General features: G+C 40.0%; 1 protein-coding gene across 1 annotated transcript in view; it reads right to left on the reverse strand.

The window, feature by feature from the left end:
* Window positions 1–10969, reverse strand: part of LOC106582420 (SH3 domain-binding protein 4) — a 109275-nt gene extending 98306 nt beyond the window's left edge. Inside the window, exon 1 of the mRNA XM_014165522.2 lies at window positions 10830–10969. The gene's annotated coding sequence lies outside the window, so the exon portion shown is untranslated. The remainder of the gene's footprint in view (window positions 1–10829) is intronic.
* Between the last annotated feature and the right edge of the window lie 360 nt (window positions 10970–11329).

Genomic DNA, 11329 nt, shown 5'->3' on the forward strand with positions numbered 1-11329 from the left:
CATACTCTAAATTTATGCTTTCGCCGTAAAACCTTTTTGAAATCGTAAAACGTGGTTAGATTAAGGAGATGTTTATCTTTCAAAGGGTGTAAAATAGTTGTATGTTTGAAAAATTTGAATTTTGACATTTATTTGGTTTCAAATTTGCCGCTCTTGAAATGCACCTGCTGTTGATGGAGTGCACCACGGGGGGGACGCTAGCGTCCCACCTAGCCCATAGAGGTTAAGAAATCACTGTTGATTAAAACTGTTCAAACACTTAGAGAACACAATCACTTACAACCCACGCTGAATGGAACAATACAGAATGACCCAACCAAACCTCTAGTATGAGTGACACCTGGCAATAAGTGGCTATTATCCATGAGTCAGACAGGGTCCCAGGGTGCCCCGGGGCGAACAAAGCTGCCCTGTCTGATGCCAATTGTGCCAGCGTGCCCTCTGTTGTAAAGGACGGTGTAACTAACCAGCTGGATCCAGCACTAATGTCCACAGGGAGAGTGCGGAGGGAGAGAGTGCGGAGAGGCACGTTCTCACTGTGGGAGCAGCTTATCTAGAATCACATGCACATTCACTCACACAATGAACTCCATTTAAATCATTTGTCACTCAAGAGGGAGCTCTGAAAGACGGAAAAATGAGTTATGCTTTGGCAGAGGCTTCGTATTATACAAGTGACCTGAGAAATAGCAGAAAGTAGGCAGAGGTTAATAAAGTGATCATTGGTACGGCTGGCTTCCGGGTTAAGAGGGCGGGTATTAGGAAGCGCAGTTTGGCAGGTCATGTTTTCGGAAGAAAACCTTCGCCTCCCGAGCCCGTTGAAAAATTGGGGAGAAAAAAAGGGGTAAAAAAAATGTCAATAAAAAAAGACTGAGCTCCATGTCACCCGTTAGTGCACTAAGACGCTCTGCCCCAGCTGACTAAATAAAACATACAGGGACTAACCAAGTCCATGCATTATTCAATATGAACTTCAGTCCAAGTAAAAGAGCAAGACTCTTCTCAGGCCCACAAACTGTGAAAAACATTTTAATCTATCAAAATATATCACTGTGTTGTGCAAAAACATGGGTTAATGTTGCTCCAAGATATGTTATTTATTTTGTACTGAACAAAAATCTAAAACGCAACAATTTCAATGATTTTACTGAGTTATAGTTCATATGAGGAAATCAGTCATTTGAAATGAATTAGGCCCTAATCTATGGATTTCACATGAGTGGGTATAAAGATATGCATCTTTTGGTCAAAGATACCTTAAATGGGCCTCAGGATCTTGGCACAGTATTTCTGTGCATTACAATTGTCATCGATAAAATGCAATTGTGTTTGTTTTCCGTAGCTTATGCCTGCCCATTCCATAACCCCACATGCCAACAATACACGTGGTTTGCGGTTGTGAGGTCGGTTGGACGTACAGTCAGATTCTCTAAAATGACGTTGAAGGTAAAGTAAATTATCATTAAATTCTGTGGCAATAGCTCTGGTGGACATTCCTGCCATCAGCATGCCAATTGCACGCTCCCTCAAAAGTTGAGACATCTGTGGCATTGTGTGTTATGGGAAAAACTGCACATTTTAGAGTGGCCTTTTATTGTCCCCTGCACAAGGTGCACCTGTGTAATGATCATGCTGTACAACCAACTTCTTGATATGTCACGCCTGTCAGGTGGATGGACAATCTTGGCAGAGGAGAAATGCTCACTAACAGGGATGTAAACAAAAGGGTGCACAAAATGAGAGAAATAAGCTTTTTGTGCATATTGAACATTTCTGGGATCTTACATTTCAGCTCATGAAACATGGGATCAACACTTTACATGCTGCGTTTATATTTTTGTTCACTGTATAAAGATGAATGAACAGCTGTGCAAAATACATTTGTAGAGATTTTGTACTAATTATGAAGCTTGAAGGTGACTGACCGTATGATGGGAAAAGACAAGCATTTGAGATTATATGCCGTTCCGCATAGATTTTAAGTACGCACTTTAAAAACTAATTATTATACTCCCAGGTGTCTGAATAATTACATGAATAAGGTATCTGTTTTTTAAGTTTGAATAAATTAGCAAAAATTCAAGAAAAACTGTTTTTGCTTTGTCATTGATGTTTTTTTTTTACTTAATCATTTTTTGAAAAAGGCTGTAACGTAACATGTGAAAAAAGGTCTGAACACTTTCCGAATGCACTGTAAATGCTGCTGCTACTCAGATTTTAATTATCCACACTTTAAAGGCTGATCATTGTTATTATTCTCCCAAGAGTCTCTTTAATGCAGATAGGATAAAGTAAAGAGAACAGAATGAGGGAATCAGATTCATCTGAGCGGGCATATTTCTTCACTAAGTGAAAGTTGACTGAATTGATTCTGGAACTAGGGTGCCATTAAAATAACATGAAATTGATTAGAAATACAGTGCAGACATTGTTAATGTTGTAAATGACTATTGTAGCTGGAAATGGCTGATTTTGTATGGAGTTCCTCTGTCCAGTGTCTGTGTTCTTTTGCCCATCTTAATCTTTTATTGGCCAGTCTGAGATATGGCTTTTTCTTCACAACTCTGCCTAGAAGGCCAGCATCCCGGAGTCGCCTCTTCACTGTTGACGTTGAGACTGGTGATTTGTGGGTACTATTTAATGAAGCTGCCAGTTGAGGACTTGTGAAGCGTCTGTTTCTCAAACTAGACACACTAATGTAGTTGTCCACTTGCTCAGTTGTGCACCGGAGCCTCCCACTCCTATTCTGGTAAGAGACAGTTTGTGCTGTTCTTTGAAGGGAGTAGTACACAGCGTGGTACGAGATCTTCAGTTTCTTGACAATTTCTCGCATGGAATAACTTTCATTTCTCAGAACAAGAATAGACTGACAAATTTCAGAAGAAAGTTCTTTGTTTCTGGCCATTTTGAGCCTGTACTTAAACCCACTAATGCTGATGCTCCAGATACTCAAATAGTCTAAATAAGGCCAGTTTTATTGTTTCTTTAATCAGCACAACATTTTTCAGCTCTGCTAACATAATTGCAAAAGGGTTTTCTAATGATCAATCAGCCTTTTAAAATGATAAACTTGGATTAGCTAACACAACGTGCCATTGGAACACAGGAGTGATGGTTTCTGATAATGGGCCTCTGTATGTGTATGTAGATATTCCATTAAAAAACAGCAGTTTCCAGCTACAACAGTCATTTACAACATTAACAATGTCTACACTGTATTTCTGATCAATTTGATGTAATTTTAAATGGACAAAAACAATTGCTATTCTTTCAAAAACAAGGACATTTCTATGTGACTCCAAATTTTTGAACTGTAGTGTATATTTTATGTAGAAGAGAAGTTGCATGTTTCTGGACGATGCACCATGCTGCCTTGTTGACAACATGACTGAACACCACAGATTACTGAGAAGGGCGCTCATCCCTCGCCACTTTTGCCCGTTCATGTCATGGGCCATAGACCGGTGACCCGCAGCTCAGCATAATCCAATCCGCCCAATGACAGCAGTCACCCATGGCTACTGTTTTTTATTTACTATTAGGACTGTCTGCCTATTAGCAGCCATCCCAAGCCATTGACTGTTCTCTCTACTACCGCACAGCAAGTGTGGAACTAACTAGAGAACGGCCAATAATCACCTTTTGAAGTCTATTGGCCCTTCTCTATCGGTTGTGCAGATAGACCCTCTAAATAGCAAAACTGCTGCTATGCCAGCCGCCACTCACCGCCTGAGCCACGAGCACTGCACAATGCCGAGGAACGTCTAGCTGGGATAAATAAGCAGCAAGCTAGCTCATTCTCCAAAAGAAAGGTGCAGTATTGAGAAATTGATGAATTGACACAGTGATCAAAATTGAACTCCTGTTGCAAATATTAGTTTAGTAAATTCACTAAAAATAAGGCTTGTGTCAACGTGCTCAGATATGAATTCAATAAGCAAGATAGCTATGCAGATACTGTACCTATGTGACCTGTTAGCAAAGATTATGATAACTAAACCTTTCATCTGTGGCGTTATCTAGCTAGCTATATTAGCTACTATGCTAGTTGGCTAGATAAACATGGTGCTAAGATATGAGATAAGAGCGGATAGCCAATGTAGCTAGCTAACGTTAGCTGGTTAAAATTTTGAACATGCACCTTTATCGGCAAAAAGCCATCTGACTTGCGGGGTAATGTTAGCTATTTATTGATGTGCTGATCTGACCAACCACAATCGTATCCGTAAATTGCAGTGGTGGAAAAAGTACCCAATTGTCATATTCAAGTAAAAGTGAAAGTCACTAAGTAAAATACAACTTGAGTAAAAGTCAAAGTATTTGGTTTTAAATATACTTAAGTATCAAGTACAAGTATAAATCCTTTCAAATTCTTTATATTTACATTTACGTCATATATTAAGCAAACCAGACAGCCACATGTTCTAGTTTGGTTTTCATTTTACAGATAGTTAGGAGAACACTCCAACACTCAGACATCATTTACAGATAGTTAGGGGAACACTCCAACACTCAGACATCATTTACAGATAGTTAGGGGAACACTCCAACACTCAGACATCATTTACAGACAGTTAGGGGAACACTCCAACACTCAGACATCATTTACAGATAGTTAGGGGAACACTCCAATATCAGTTACAGATAGTTAGGGGAACACTCCAACACTCAGACATCATTTACAGATAGTTAGGGGAACACTCCAACACTCAGACATAATTTACAAATGAAGCATTTGTGTTTAGTGAGTCTACCAGATCAGAGGCAACAGGGATGACCAGGGATATTCTCTTGATAAGTGTGTGAATTGGACCATTTTCCTGTACTGCTAAGCATTTAAAATGTATGGAGTAAAAACATTTTTTAAACTACATCATTTTCTTCAGGAATGTAGTGAAGTAAAAGTCACTATATAAATAGTAAAGTACAGTACAAATGCCCACAAAAACTTAAGTAGTACTTTAAAGTATTTTTACTTGAGTACTTTACACCACTGGTAAATTGACAGTTGATAGTTAGATGATTGCCATAATAGGGAAAGAAGGAAGTGTTTTAAAATACCTAAATCAAGTTTGGCAATAAGTTTAGCTACAGTGGGCTCCAAATTTACTGGAACCCCTGACTGGCAATGCATAAACAATACTTAAAAAATATTAACAATATAAATTATAGAGAAACTTAAAATAGCAACATGTGAGAAATTCTGTCCTTTATTAATGTTTTAATGACAGATGGTCGTACAACCTTCATAAATCTGGTAATGGCTACAAGAAGATTCACAAACGGTTGAATATACGATTGACAACTTTACCAGCATCATAACAAGCGTATCGATGAATCGTTGTGACATACGAAATATGAGTGATAGTGTAATCAATGTGTAATAACTACATAAAAAATGTATGAAAGCGTGAAATTATTATGTGACGTGCAGTCATATTCAGGTCCTGATTGGTCAAATAGCATTAATTGACACGTCAAATTGCGTTATTTTGACACGCAAAGACCCAAACGGCATTCCATAGAAATCCTGGTTGAGAATGAAACGACTGAACAACAAAACAGCACAGCAAGTACGTGAAAGAAATAGATTTTGATTATGTTTAACTGGTAATGGGGACATACGTAAATGCCAACAAAATAACTTTTTTAGTCAGTGTGGTGTGTGTGTAACCTTTATTTAACTAGGCAAGTCAGTTAAGAACAAATTCATATCTGCAATGACGGCCCGGACAACGCTGGGCCAATTGTGCGCCGCCAAATGGGACTCCCAATCACGGCCAGATGTGATACAGCCTGGATTCAAACCAGGGACTGAGATGCAGTGCCTTAGACCGCTACGTCCTTGTGTTGCCTATTCAACTGTACTAGAATGCTTAAAAAGGCCGCTAAAACTGTAGTTATCTGTATTGTTTTTTGGGGCAAGGAAAATATCGGAATCGGCCAAAAATGTCATATTGGTGCATCACTACTTGACATACAGCATCACTACTTGCCATACAGCTGAACTAGCCAACTGAGTTGTTTCGAATTTCATTCTGGCAGCTGAGTAGTTTAGAGATGTGTCCTGACACCTGAAGAAAAAAAATCCCGATCACAGAAAAGGACTACAAATACAAATTGGAACTGGACCTGTAAGCATTTCATTGTTTAGTCTAAACCTGTTATTTATAAAGCATGTTTCAATGTGATTAGATTTTTGAAGCACATTGACTGAACCCTTCCTCAAGGCCTTGGTCAATGAGGAGAGTGATGAGTAAAGATATTACAAGGCTTGTGAGATTTCACTCTGCGCTAAATGAATAAATTAACATTCTGACCAATGAAGCTAGCAAGACTTCAAAATAGAACGCAGAGACCCGCAAGGAAATATTGAATGAGGTTCGGGGAAAACTTAAAATTAACAGGAGAAAGTGCACCATATCCACATGACACAATTTCACTCCTATTCAAACTCCTAATTTACATGTTGTGTGAGTTGGATTGATTGATACCATGGCAACGAATGTCATGCATGCGAGCCAGTGCCGTTTGACCAGCTTTTCAATGGCGGGGGAGACTTGATTGCGTCAGTGGAGGCTCCTCAGAGGAGGAAAAGGAAGGACCATCCTCCTCAGTGAATTTTATGAAAATAAAAATTGTGAAACATTTAAAAAAGTAATCCTTTCTGGATAAAACTATACAAAAAAATATTCACCAAATAACTGATAAAAATACTTTCTTGCAATGAAGTTCTACAGTAGCCTCAACAGCACCCTCTAGGGTAGCACCATGATGTAGCCGGAGGACAGCTATTTTCCATCCACTTGGTAAATTGACTTCAATAAAAAACCTAGGAGGCTCATAGTTCTCACCGCGTCATAGGTTTTTTATGACAACTTCCGGGGGACATCTTCCAACCTATCAGAGCTCTTGCAGTATGAACTGACATGTTTTCCATCCAATTAATAGACCAGAGAAGGAACCTAGAACTGAAAAAAATAAACTACAGCAAGCTAGCACTGCAGTGCATAAAGTGTGATGAGTAGTTGACTCAGAGAGAAAGACAATAGTTGAACAGATTTGAACAAATTAATTTCTTAAATTAATGAGAAGCAGCAGAGAGAGCAAACTATATTTTGTGGTATTTTTTAATTCTTCTTAGTTTACCTTCCCTTACTTACAGTGGGGGAAAAAAGTATTTGATCTCCTGCTGATTCTGTACGTTTGCCCACTGACAAAGAAAGGATCAGTCTATAATTTTAATGGTAGGTTTATTTGAACAGTGAGAGACAGAATAACAACAAAAATATCTAGAAAAACGCATGTCAAAAATGTTATTAATTGATTTGCATTTTAATGAGGGAAATAAGTATTTGACCCCTCTGCAAAACATAACTTAGTACTTGGTGGCAAAACCCTTGTTGGCAATCACAGAGGTCAGACGTTTCTTGTAGTGGCCACCAGGTTCATTTCTTTTTTAAGTGGGCAAACGTACAAAATCAGCAGGGGATCAAATACTTTTTTCCCTCACTGTAGGTAATGCAGCTACTTTAGCCTACTCAACAACCCGACTCAAACATAGAGGAATGCTATTGGATCGTGGGTTTACTAACTCATTAGTTCTAGTTTGTTGACTATAACGTTAATAAGGTTACAACTTGAGCCAAAAAGATACCAGTATTGCAATATTTGTTCCATGGCAAAATGGAAAACATGAAGCAGATCAAACTATGGTCCATAAAAAAACCTGCTGTATGTAAAGTACTGTGTTCTATAGCTTGGAAAATAAATGTAACTCTGGATGACAACAATTATGTTTGTTGTTTCTTTTTTTCTCATTAGGGCTGTTGTCATAAAAAAGTTAAATCCGCTTTGTATTTTGTTTCCTTGCCACGATACAAAGAAGTATCATGGTACAAGTATGGTCCAGGACCTAGTGACAGTGATGTAGGCTGTGTAGTGGTTAGCGATTAAGGTATGAAGGCTTGGCTTGAAGAGGTTTTTGCACCTGGTCAAAGACAGCTGTTGTTTTGTGCACTGAAGTCCACAAGCGAAAGGAAAATGTGAGAGGAGGAGAGTAGATGCAAGAAGGAATTATAAACTGGTTGGTTCGAGCCCTGAATGGTAATTGGATGACAGCCGTGGTATATCAAACTGTATACCACGATTATGACAAAACATTTCTTTTTACTACTCTAATTACCTTGGTAACCAGTTTATAATAGAAATAAGGCACCTCAAAGTTTGTGATACATGGCCAATATACCACAGCTAAGGGCGTGCCTAAGAACAGCCCTAAGCTGTGATATAGTGGCCAGATACTACACCTCAGGCCATATTGCTTAACTATAAAATCAACAGAAAAAGAAACATCCTTTTTTTCAGGACCCTGTCCTTCAAAAGATTATTCGTAAAAATCCAAATAACTTCACAGATCTTCATTGTAAAGGGTTTAAACACTGTTTCCCATGCTTGTTCAATGAACCATAAACAATTAATGAACATGCACCTGTGGAACAGTCTTTAAGACACTAACAGCTTTTAGAGGGTAGGCATTTAAGGTCACAGTTATGTAAACTTAGGTCACTAAAGAGGCCTTTCTACTGACTCTGAAAAACACCAAAAGAAAGATGACCAGGGTCCCTGCTCATCTGCGTGAATGTGCCTTAGGCATGCTGCAAGGAGGCATGAGGACTGCAGATGTGGCCAGGGCAATAAATTGCAATGTCCTTACTGTGAGACGCCTAAGACAGCGCTACAGGGAGACAGGACGGACAGCTGATCATCCTCGCAGTGGCAGACCACATGTAACAACATCTGCACAGGATCAGTACATCCGAACATCACACCTGCGGGACAGGTACAGGATGGCAACAACACCTGCCCGAGTTACAACAGGAATGCACAAACCCTCCATCAGTGCTCAGACTGTCTGCAATAGGCTGAGAGAGGCTGGACTGAGGGCTTGTAGGCCTGTTGTAAGGCAGATCCTCACTAGACGTCACCGGCAACAACGTCGCCTATGGGCACAAACCCACCGTCGCTGGACCAGACAGGACAGGCAAAAAGTGCGCTTCACTGACAAGTCGCGGTTTTGTATCACCAGGGGTGATGGTCGGATTTGCGTTTATCGCCGAAGAAATGAGCGTTACACCGAGGTCTGTACTCTGGAGTGGGATCGATTTGGAGGTGGAGCGTTCATCATGGTCTGGGGCGGTGTGTCACAGCATCATCGGACTGAGCTTGTTGTCATTGCAGGCAATCTCAATGCTGTACGTTACAGGGAAGACATCCTCCTCCCTCATCTGGTACCCTTCCTGCAGGCTCATCCTGACATGACCCTCCAGCATGACAATGCCTCCAGCCATACTGCTCGTTCTGTGCATGGTTTCCTGCAAGACAGGAATGTCAGTGTTCTGCCATGGCCAGCGAAGAGCCCGGATCTCAATCCCATTGAGCACGTCTGGGACCTGTTGGATCGAAGGGTGAGGGCTAGGGTCATTCCCCCCAGAAATGTCTGGGAACTTGCAGGTGCGTTGGTGGAAGAGTGGGGTAACATCTCACAGTAAGAACTGGCAAATCTGGTGCAGTCCATGAGGAGGAGATGCACTGCAGTACTTAATGCAGCTGGTGGCCACACCAGATACTGACTGTTACTTTTGATTTTGATCCCCACCCTTTGTTCAGGGACACATTCTATTTCTGTTAGTCACATGTCTGTGGAACTTGTTCAGTTTATGTCTCAGTTGTTGAATCTAGTTATGCTCATACAAATATTTACACATGTTACGTTTGCTGAAAATAAACACAGTTGACAGAGAGAGTATGTTTCTTTTTTTGCTGAATTTACGTCGAGCAAAGTGATGATGCTGAATGTAGCTGCTACGAAAGAACTGTGTGCGCACGCAGGTGATCAGGGGTGTATTCATTCCCGCCGATTCTGTTGCAAAATGTTTCTTAAACGGAAGTAAACGGAATGAAACGGGGAGGGGCCTATATTAACTTGTCCAATAGAAACTCTCGTTTTAACTGTTTAGACTAATGTTTACACACCAGATCAGCTCGATACAGGCAAGAGTATACAAGGCATTATTGAATGTGTCACCTTGATTACGCCAATTTATCTCTAGACCTGTTCACCTAAATTATAAACTTTCAGTTGAAGGCTAGGTTGTAGCATGCTCATGATGGGTATATTCGAGTTGCCTTGAGTTGGGTGAATGGAATATGAATGACAGTTATCAAATATATTGTGATAGAAATAAGGCCATGATCATTAAAAAAAATCCTCCTCCCTAATCTTGATCTGCACCGACTGTCACTGCATTACATCAATGTTGCGAATGCACCACTCTTAAAACATTTTAAATTGTTGTGTTCAATAGGTGATGGAGAGTGGAGACAATTTCGACAATTTATGACTGCTATTACTCAAGGCAAAACTGTTTTTATAATCGGCAGCAAAACTTGTGTGGAGGCAGAGAGATATAGTGATTTATAGGGTGCATGACGTGGTAAAAAGAAACAATGTAGGTAGAGCTACAAATTAGCACCGCAAAGACAGAAAAACCCACCCACCTTTGGTCAGCTAAGTGGCTGCACTGCCCCTTCCGCTCGTAAAAATATCCAACCATTAAAATGACAATAGTTTCCATTAAAATAACATCACAACTACGGTCTCCATTCTGAATTAAAAACAAAAAGTTATTCGTAAATGAGGTTCCTAAACTATGAGAACGCAACTACATCATGTAAACTGTTTTGTCGACGCGAGCACTTCTGTTTGGATGACAGCATAAGTTTAACATTTGAAACATGGGAATAAGAACTTTAAAATCTTAGCTCACCTAGTAAAAGTCCCTTAAATAAATCCTTTGGAATAAAAGCATCAAACGGGCGTAGTTTTGCGAGTTCCGACTATCCAGTTGTAGTCCTTTGTGAGTCTTTGGCGATGGGAAGAGAGAGCGAGAGCAGGACCCTGCTGATGTCACCGCGAGGGAGGGGCATGGATCAGAGGAGTTTCATATGGATCTGATGACATTTCACATTACTTTTCACTGTACTACTGTCATGTCATAAAATACATCTAATAGACTGGCCTACTACTCTCATTCTCATCATACCTCACTGTTTGAAAATACCACGTAAGAGATTTGTAAGGTCAATAGGCATATAGTTCTCATAAACTAAATCAGATGTACGAAGTACAGTAGGACTTTATCAGGAGCTAGAGCCTATCTGTGACTGGTCTTGGTAATGGCTGGTTGCATTTTATTCTCAGTGAATCACACCATCCAACCAATCTTCATGTATTTCATGTAGGAGAGGAGAAGAAACAGGTTCTTGG

The sequence above is a fragment of the Salmo salar genome, chromosome 21 (genome assembly GCF_965601325.2).
Source record: "Salmo salar chromosome 21, fSalSal1, whole genome shotgun sequence".
Lineage (NCBI taxonomy): Eukaryota > Metazoa > Chordata > Actinopteri > Salmoniformes > Salmonidae > Salmo > Salmo salar.